Source organism: Chiroxiphia lanceolata, chromosome Z (genome assembly GCF_009829145.1).
Source record: "Chiroxiphia lanceolata isolate bChiLan1 chromosome Z, bChiLan1.pri, whole genome shotgun sequence".
In the NCBI taxonomy this organism is placed as follows: Eukaryota; Metazoa; Chordata; class Aves; order Passeriformes; family Pipridae; genus Chiroxiphia; species Chiroxiphia lanceolata.
The window spans coordinates 57,454,099-57,463,894 of record NC_045671.1 but is presented as its reverse complement, the minus strand read 5'-3'; the positions used below and the strand labels follow the sequence as shown (position 1 = coordinate 57,463,894).

The following is a 9,796-nucleotide window of genomic DNA, read 5'->3' as shown; positions in this document are numbered from 1 at the left end:
GAAAATATTACATATAGGATGAAGCTTGTCTCTAAAACATCTGCAGGGGATTAAAAGCATCTTATGTTTTATGCAATACAGCAGGGTCAAGGATGCCTGCATTTGTCTTCCCCGGAGTAAAGGATCAAGACAAAAGATTCTGGGAACTTTGGCAAGTTTTATTTCTGGGCAAGGAATAGAAAAAGCACTGTTTCAGACATGCTCAACAGTAAGAGAATGATTTAACTGTATGAGGAAATAGTAGCTGTAGAGCGGAAATAGTAGCTTGTGCTAGTGCAGTTAAATTTTGGGAGGACAAGGCTGACAGAAGTAAATTGTCCATATAGTGGTAACAGAAAGTCTCAGAAAATTATCTTCTCAACGGTGACAAGAGGTCGACCACAAAACGCCGACATAGAGAAGGACTGTTCTTCATGCCTTGTGGTAGGACCTTCCACTGATATCTTTGATGGGATTCAGCTGCGTTGATGGAAGGGACTGAAAAGGCAAACATAGGTCGATCTTCTGGATGGAGCGGTATGCTGAAGAAACAGTCTTGATGTCAATTATTATTATGGGTCAATCTCATGGAATCATAGCCAGTGATGGCATTCCCAGCTGGAGGGCTCCTATGGTCTCAATGACCTCATTGACCTTTCAAAGGTCATGGAGGAGCCTCCATTTCCCTGAAGATTTCCGAATACAGAAAACAGGGGAATTCCACAGGCTTACTGATGGTTTTATGAGACCCAATTCTAACTGTCCCTCCACCAACCGTCTCAAATGTTGCAGTTTGTCCCCTTTTAAGAGCCACTGGTCCACTCAAAACGGTTCTTTGGAGAGCCAATTTAGGCAAGGGAGGTGCTGCGCACCAGTAGCCCCTATTGAAAAGTTGATGTTAAAAGTACTTCCCATTGTCCGAGCACATCCCTCCCCCAGAGGGTGAGTGGAAGGTCTAGAATAAAAGGTCTGATCGTGGCACTTTGATTTTCCAGTCCCATCACTACTAAAAGGTCCTGAGATTGTCTCGGGATCTGTGTCTCCCCAACGCCCGCGATTTATGTTAGCATCTGTGTGGTTGCCCAGGATCTCAGCCAATCTTTCATAGCTATTATAGTTAAATCAGCTCCAGTGTCTATAAGTCCCTGCATTTTCACTGATTGGCTTACTGATGGGGATGATATAGAACAGGTCAACATTGGTCGATGGTTTAAAATAGCTTGGGACCAAGTGACCAAGGGTGGGGTGACCCCCAGCTGTACCTTAAGTTCCTCTATGGATTGAAGCCTGGTGATTGGACTTTCTACCCAAATCTCCAAAGGGGGAGAAGGAGCCTGCAGTCTCACCGGAATTTGGTCTCTTGCCGGGCGACTGACTGTCTGAGGGACCACGATGACCCCTGTTTCGGATACATCTGCCATCCCTGAAAGCAGATAGGTTTCTGTGGAAGAAACAACTGAAGAAGGATTGGTTAAAACAGTTTGAACATTATCGTTCCATAATGTTATTGTGGAAACAGGAAAAAGCTTTATAGAGAAACTTAGTTCATCTCCGCTTCCTCTGGGATGGTGGATATCATCGGCCCTGGAATTTTCCTCAGGGGGATTTTTGTCTTTGCGCCCCCCCCGGGTGCTCAACTTCCAGTTTCCTGGCTTCCTACATGTTTTTGGGGAGTCCACTAGTAATCTGCCATTTACATTGTATTTCAGTCTACAATGACAGGTCCGGTGTAATCCCTTCCCACATCTTTGGCACGGGCACGATGGAGGTTCTATTTGAAGGCCCTTATTGAGGCCCTTATTACAATTATCACAATAAGTTTCCACATCCTCAGTACAATGTTCTTGATAATGCCCTGTTTTCCCACATCTAAAACATGTTCTTTCATATTTGTTGCCCTGAATAATCACATTTGCCAATGCTTTCATCTTGAACTGTAATGATCCAACATCTCGGCAGGCCTGCATCGTTTCAGTAGTACTGGCATTTTTAAGGGTCTTTAATACTCTTTGTCAATCAGGGTTCGCATTTTCAACAGCTAGCTTTAAAAACAATGCTTCCATTTGTTTAGTGATTGCTTCTTTGAAATGGGTTCCAAAATCAAAGAAGGTCTCTTCTTGTCCCTGTTGAACTTTAGAAATGGGCTGTGTCAATGTGGAAGCGTCAGCGACTATCTTGATTGCTGATAAGGCCAGATTTTTTGATCTATCAAGATAATCTAAAGGAATGCGGGACTGCGCATTATTGCTGGAATAAGGACCTTCACCAAATAACCAATTAATTGTTTCCTCCATTGGAACCCTTCTAGAATTTAAGGCATCTTGAGTATGTTTTTTTATTAAGCCTCACCATTCACTTTCGAACATTTTAAATTGCAGAGTGTTAAGCACTGCTTTGGCTATGGTCCTTATATCATTCAGAGTTAATGTATAAGCAGAAAACAATGATTCGATAAGCCCGATGGCAAAGGGTGAGCTGAGGCCGTACTCAACTATTGCTTTTTTGGTGTCTTTCAAGAGACTGGCTGCCAGGTCAGGACTTTCCCCTCCTCCAAATAAACTGGGAAGGCCCGTAACATATCCATATCTCCATCTTCTTCTGCCCCTTGCCTGGCAGCTGACCATCTATCTAGTACAACACCATTCCCTGCTTCATTCTGTTGATGTTCAATAATATTATCTCTCATGCTTATATTGGTATAGAGGCGTCCGGTATAGAGGCGGTCATTTTGCCAGATGTTTACATCTGGTAGACCGGAAGTGTCATTTGGGCCACCACCTTGGGAAGGGCTGAAGGTATCATGTAAGCCACCATCTTGAGAAGGGCCAGAAGCATTATGAGAGCCGCCATCTTGGAAAGGGCTGGAAGTAGCCAGATGGTCGCCATTTTGGAAAGGGCTAGAACTACTCAGATGGCCGCCATTTTGGGAAGGGCTGGAAGTACCCAGATGGCCACCATTCTGGGAAGGGCTGGAGGTACCCAGCCAGCCGCCATCTTGGATTTCAATCTTAGTTCCCTCCCCAGAAACTCGGATTAATATTTCTTGGAAATTGTGGTCACACCTGCCATTTTGAGAGTTACTGGATTCTTCAACACAGGTTAATGCTCCCCCAACGCCATTAGATGTTTTCTAATGTGGTTAGTTCGGTTAGTGGAAGGGGTCTCGGTGCCATTTTGAGCAATAGGTTCTAATGGTGAGGGCTTTTCTCTGGTGTTAAGGTTAGGGGATTTGGGTCCCTCTCATCTTCTCTCCCACTGTTTGAGGATTTCTAGGATAATCCTCCATGCAATTTGGGCTTTGAAAGCATACTGGTCTCCTTTCTCTACAGCTTTCCAAAGCACTCTCCCCATTTGGTCCCATTGCTCATAATTTAGCTGATCGGGGATTTTTCCTTTGTTTTTATCAAGCCATCTGGCCAAGGATTTTAGGGAGGCCTTATCCAAAGGGTGTGCCTGAGCGAGTATTAATATTTTCAGGTGTTGGTAAGAATCCCTTTCGGATTTTGACATCGGGGCTCCCATTTTATATTAAATTGTGGAGGGGGGGCGGAAAGGAATATCTTCGGGGCTGCTCACCTCTGTCAGTCGTCAGACTAGGTGTTATGGAGCTTGCCAGTTGTGGACCCCCTATCCCTATACAGTCCCTGGGAGTCTCTGGCGCTTACAGTTCAATACCGTAGCGAGATGCCATCAGAGGGGGCAAGTTCCCTCAATATGAGGGACCTCTAGCTCTGCCCCACGTTGGGCACCAGATGACGTAACCCATTGGGAAAGAGGGTTCAACCACTTCAGAGTAGAGGCAAAAATGGTCCTTTACTGAGGGGAGAATCAGACTTAAATAGGGTCAGGAGGGAAGGAACTGGAAAAAGGGGAGGAGTTTGGGAGGAACATGCAAATACAAACCAATGGAGGGAGAATAAGGGCAGAGATATTCAAACAAGGGATTACTAATGAATTAGATACTGCAGTGCAGCATTTTTGAACCAATCACAAACAAGGGCGCAAGTTGAGGTACCAAACACTGAGGGACATGTGGTAAACTGACAATCAAAGGGATATTATAAGGCAATAACATTCCAAACATTCAACATTAACATTACTGATGAGTATAAAGTACTTTAACAATCCAACTCATTAAACAAAGGTAGAAAAGGTGCATTCTTCTGATGTTCCAAGAACTTCCTCGCAGATTTCTATGTTTGCCTTTCCCTGCTCTTAGACACAATCCTCCGCAGCACACTTCTCCTGGTCTCCCACAGTCACGCAATGGACAAAGCTGATTGATGCATGGGAGAGTAATTTTTTTGTCAGTCATCATGAAAAATAATAGTGTTAGGCCTTGAGAAAAATTAAAAAGTTTACTTGAACCTAGGGTAACACGTAAATAATTTCCACTGGGTAATAGATGGAAGAAGGCAAATGGGTACCATGTTGCAGTTTATCGCTACCAGAAACTTATAATGGCTGTTAATTTATGCAGAAATTAGGGTCAGTAGAGAAATGCAGAATCACAGAAGATTAAGGAAATTCTGTGAAAATCCCACAGAACCTCAAAAGAGAAAAAGTTCTTCCCTCTGAGGACACGACATTTACCTTCTGCCTTGAACATTTGAACATGTCTCTGTGGGAAATTTTATCATACAGCTCCTAAATAATGCAGCACAGACAGCAGAAGAGTATAATGGGGAGTCTTTTGGTTGGTTGATTTTGATTCTTTTTGTACCAGAAGTTGCCATGAAAATAAGAGTATTTTGGCTGAAGTACCATAATAGGAGATGTCAAGTGCTGACAAGTCACAAATTTGAACCAGACATCTTGAAGAAAGAAAGATGACCAGAATGACTAGGTCTCTTAATGTTACAACAATTAGAGGCAGGGTAGCTGGAATAAACAAAAAAACCCAAACAAACAAACCTAAACAAAAACCCAAACAAACAAACCTAAACAAAAACCCAAACAAAACCAAACAAAAACCCAAACAAAAACCAACAAAACCAGAAGACGTAAAGGTATGCCACCTGCAAAGAGACATAAGTGTAAAATACAGGCTAATTCTTCTGCTTTCATATATAAAATAATTTTCAGCTTCTGATCCTGGGGAAATCATAGACAATAATTTATTTTTTTGTCAGTTTTGAAAAATCTCTGATTTTAAAGGGCATCTAGGAAACTAAGATATTTGTTTGAATCATTCTAGTCATCAAATAATGTAAATCCTGCATATGGCAGCTGTATTAGACTTTATTTTCCCAAACAAAAAACCTTATAGTGCATGCTACCAAATCTTGTCCTTCCTATCATATCAATTTATTAATAGCTTCCAACATAGGAAGCACTTTCTAACATAGGAAGCACTTTGTAATATATATATATATTTTATTTTAATAGGAGTAGCTTTTTTGGTGCCTCTTTAAGTACCTAATTGAGCTATGAATTCTTATACTCGATAAAAGTATATCTAGAGAAAACAAATTTCCCAACTAGCTTATTTTATCTAACAATTTTACTTTTTAGAAAGTTGAATTACATGTAATAATTCTAACTGCACAAAGACAAAAAATTAGTGGGATTTTGAGAACTATTCCAGCCTATGTGGTATCAAAGCTTACCATTTCTACTAGAAATGTGTATGGTTTAGTGGTAGAAGAAAGACAAACAAACAAAATCCTGCACAGTTGTTTCACTTTACAGATACAGAATTATTTTCTTTCTGTCACTGTAGTGACTTTTTGTCAGCAACTGCTACTCTGGGACCCCTTGATCTTGCTCTCTCTATTAGCTTCAATCTCAGTCATAATCACTTCTCTACTTTTGTTAAGTTTTGAGTGCTCCTCTTTAACCTCATCGTTTGATCTCCTAAGTCACTTTGTCTCTTTAAATTTCGGATATATCCCTGTCTGTACTTTGTGAATTGTTGTCTCTGTAAGGTCTTATGTGCTTTTCTGTAAGTACAAATACACTAATAATATTCTTTTCAGTGTTTTGGTAACTGCTCAGAGACAAAAGAGATTCACTGCTTCTGAAGTTTAATTCCTAGCTAGAAACAGAATATCATATTTTTTTGTATCAGGTAAGAGATACAAACAAGCATTGTTGGAATTAGTTAATAGAGTGACATTGCCAAGTTGTCTCAAATATTCTACATGTATCATTCAATTAACAACCCATGATTTTAAGTCACAAGACTACATCTGAGTTTATGACCTCATAATAAAAACATAATAGAAAATGCTATCTGATGATCCAGCTTTGAATCTCGTGGCAAAACCCGAGACTCAATGACTTAGAAATTGCTGAATGAGCATACACTTACATTTGTAGTATTTATTCAAAGCAATATTGTAGCTCTAGATATTAATAAAATACGTGTTAGGAGTCGATCTTAAAAATACTATGGTTTTAGATCCCAATCTGAATGAAATTAAATACTACAATGTGGGTAACAGAGAGGTTTTGGAGACAGTACAGGTCTAAGTTCAAGCGAACAAATTGTCAACCTAATTGGATGACCATTGAATGATGTCAAGTACAGCAGTTTTTATTTATGGTGAAACATCTTAAAATTAAAGATCAGTGTAGAAGCAGAAAACCTTTGCAGTTTCCTACTGGAAACAACATATTCCTGCTTAAATTCATGTGTGTGATTTTGCTTGAAATATTTTTGCTTTTGTTTTGGAAACGAATTTTTATTATAGAAAGTTTGAAAAAATACTGTGTGGGTGCTAAAGATACTTTTGGAAGTGACAGCTTGAAATCTTAGGACAGACACTCTGAAAACAGGAGACTAATCTTCTAAAAAATGAAAAGGTTAAAATAATGTCAGTAGGTCTGTATTTCAGTTGCTAACACTGGTAGCTGAAATGGTACTGCCATAAAGTGTACATCCCAGGCCTCAAAAAGTAGTTGGGAAATGCAAATACTTTTTAAAATCTTAACACACCCATTTTCCAACTTCAGAAAAAAAGTTCAAATAAGTATTTAATTTGCATTTTAAAAAGCATCTTGATTGCTGGTTAATTAAACATTGATTGTTCAAACACATTGAAATTTAGTAGGAATGCAAGAACATAAGTGAAGTTGCTAAATCATTTATACAAAATCATTTATACAAAATTACCTCTGAAATTAATGTATAATTCTTTGAATGAACTCTTGTTGTTGCTCGAAAGGATATTTAGCTTTTTAATTGGTAGTAATAACGCTAACAGAAGCTTCTTAGTTCTTAGTAATGTAAACACTTCTGGTCCTGGATCTAAATTGTAGTTCATTTCTTAGACCAAGGCAAATGATAGAAGAAAAAAAATCTGTTTCTCTTGCAGTATGTTATTTCTCTTATGCTGAGGCCCTGCAACACTTTGATGCCTATCCCAGTAACTTAATATGCATATCTCTCTAGTAACTTCAATAAAGCTCTATGTCAAAATTATACACTTTTACCACCTGAGAGAGCCAAATTATATAAAGTTTAATTGCACTCTTTTCCCTGCTGTTGTAGATCCGTTGTGGTTTACTCACTAGCAAACTGAAGTTCATATTAACGTGAGTAATGCAGAGTCAGAAATTACTCATCCATTACAATGGGGTGAAAGAAGATATCTGAATTTAAAGCCAATAAATTTATGAGATATTATGCTATTATGAACATGAAATTAGTGTCTTAGACATTGACACTATAAAAATTCATCAGGAACCAAATTTCAGCATTTGAAATTAATTTCTGGAGAATATCTTTACTGCCCTCAGGCAGAAAATCAGGGGATATTCACTCCAAACATCAAGTTTTAACACACAACTTCCTTTGGGAAAAAAAGTCTCTTAAGTCTTACTTAAATCCTTTCTTTTTTCTCTTCTTCTTGGATGATGAAAAACATAGTAAGTTAGTTGATAAATATAGGAGAATCTATATATTCCTTTACTTATTTTCATATGTTTTTTACACTAAGAACACAGTGAGTTTTAAGTATCATTTCTATGCATTCCTAGCACAAATACACAGAAAAAATAAACCCCAAATATCTTCTTTAATCGAATGGAAGCTGAAATTATAAAAACAAGCTGTAATACTTTCCTCAGAGATTATGTATTACTATTGTGGTTACTTGGCCTAAGATGATGGTTTGTGACATTTGTATGTTGTACTCTTCCAAATGCAATTCAAATAATCTTCTCCAGCAGAGCTGCAATGGCTAGTTCCTCATGCCTCCTGTCCATTCTCATACATTTAGAGCCTTGGGTTTGTTGCCTTGGGATTTAGGTGCTGAAAAAAATCTCACGGAGCAGTTAATTAGGGGTGAGATAAAAAAGGGTTTATTTTGCCAAGGCAGAAGATGTTACAAGACGCGCACTCCCGTGCCCGAGAGGTTACATTTTATAATACCATCCATCCAATCCCAGATGTGTCCAACCTGTGGCCTTTACTCTGGACCGCCCCGGGGTCCACCCCCTGAAAATGGGTCTGGGGTGCATTTCGGGACCACCTACTTCATCATCTTCACCATCATCAGAGCACAAAGGGTACATAGTTACCTAATTCTTGACTTCATTCTGTGGTTTAGGCCCAGATATGCCGTTCTGTCAACTGTCTAGGCCTTGCCTTGACAAAAGACTAAACATTTCTATTAGATTTGGGGCTATGAGTGATAGAGGGAGGATAGAATGGGGTAAGAGGGTTAAGGAATGTATAAGCAAGAGTGCTAGAGGGAAAAGGATAAGGGACAAGGGACAAAGGAGGGAGGTTGCTGCTTTTAAAACTTACAAGTCTTACAAATATTAGAAAAATAAAAAAACCATTAGGGGTTTAAGGCATCAGGTCTGGGGCCAGAAAAGATAATTTATCAGGATTATAATGGAGATACAAATTATTTCTGGGTATCTGCTCTGATGGTTTTAGCTGCTTGACAGTAAACTTCAGTGAGTCTCTAACTGAAGGACTACTAGCTTGTGAAGTTTCTGTAGAGCCAGCAGATGAAACAAGGAAAGAAAAGTCAGACTAACTAGTAACTGCTCAAATTGTCAGACTCCTATACTTTCAAACATATACAAACAATCTTCAGATGCTCTCTAACCTCCAATCTCCATTTGAAGAAATTGAATTAATAATAAATATTGTTATTAATTATATTTTATTCAGTTTTATTTCACATCTTCCTTTAAAAACATGTAGATGTATTTGAAATAAAGAATTTTTTTCCAGCTCTTCAGAACTTGTGTAGTGTTCACAAATTCAGTTTATAAACTAATATAAGTTTATGATGCAGCTGATGAACCACACACAGACAAAACGATTGTCTGTATTGGTTTGGATGGGCTAAAGGGTAGACCATGCTGACAAATCCTAGAATAGTAATGGGCCTTGCATGCAGAAGGCAGTCCACAGCACAGCCCTCTGCAAACTTCATATTGCATTTTAATCCCTCTGGCAAAAAAGTCTGGCTGAATTCATGGGCATGTCTGATTCAGTCATTGAGCAAGGAACATCCAGAACTAGACTCTGTCGTACTTGAAGTCAAAGAACTTATATTTTAGACCAGTCGAAGATGTAGAGAAATGTAAGCCTTCCCAGACACCGTTTCAATTGAAAGAGTTAAGAACCCAAATGTCTGAGTGAGAAACTTCATGTAAAATACAACATTGAAGCATTTAAGGCACTTTTAAGCTTCTGGTTTTATCTCTTTTCCGAGAAAATTCACTATCCTGTCCATGGGATGATGGCAAAGAAAAATAAGCAGAAATATTAGTAGAGTTAAAATAACAATATATATAACTTCAATCACAGCTGTGCAAAAAATGATTAAGTAGTTGAAGGGATAGAATCAAG

At 38.8% G+C, this 9,796-nt stretch overlaps 1 long non-coding RNA gene across 1 annotated transcript; it reads right to left on the bottom strand.

Moving 5' to 3' along the window:
- Window positions 1-235: 235 nt before the first annotated feature.
- On the bottom strand, window positions 236-3,728 carry LOC116781047. The gene is made up of 3 exons (XR_004354756.1): window positions 3,556-3,728; window positions 1,326-1,435; window positions 236-477 (listed from the first exon to the last, which is right to left on the bottom strand). It is a non-coding gene; the product is annotated as an uncharacterized LOC116781047 (long non-coding RNA).
- Between the last annotated feature and the right edge of the window lie 6,068 nt (window positions 3,729-9,796).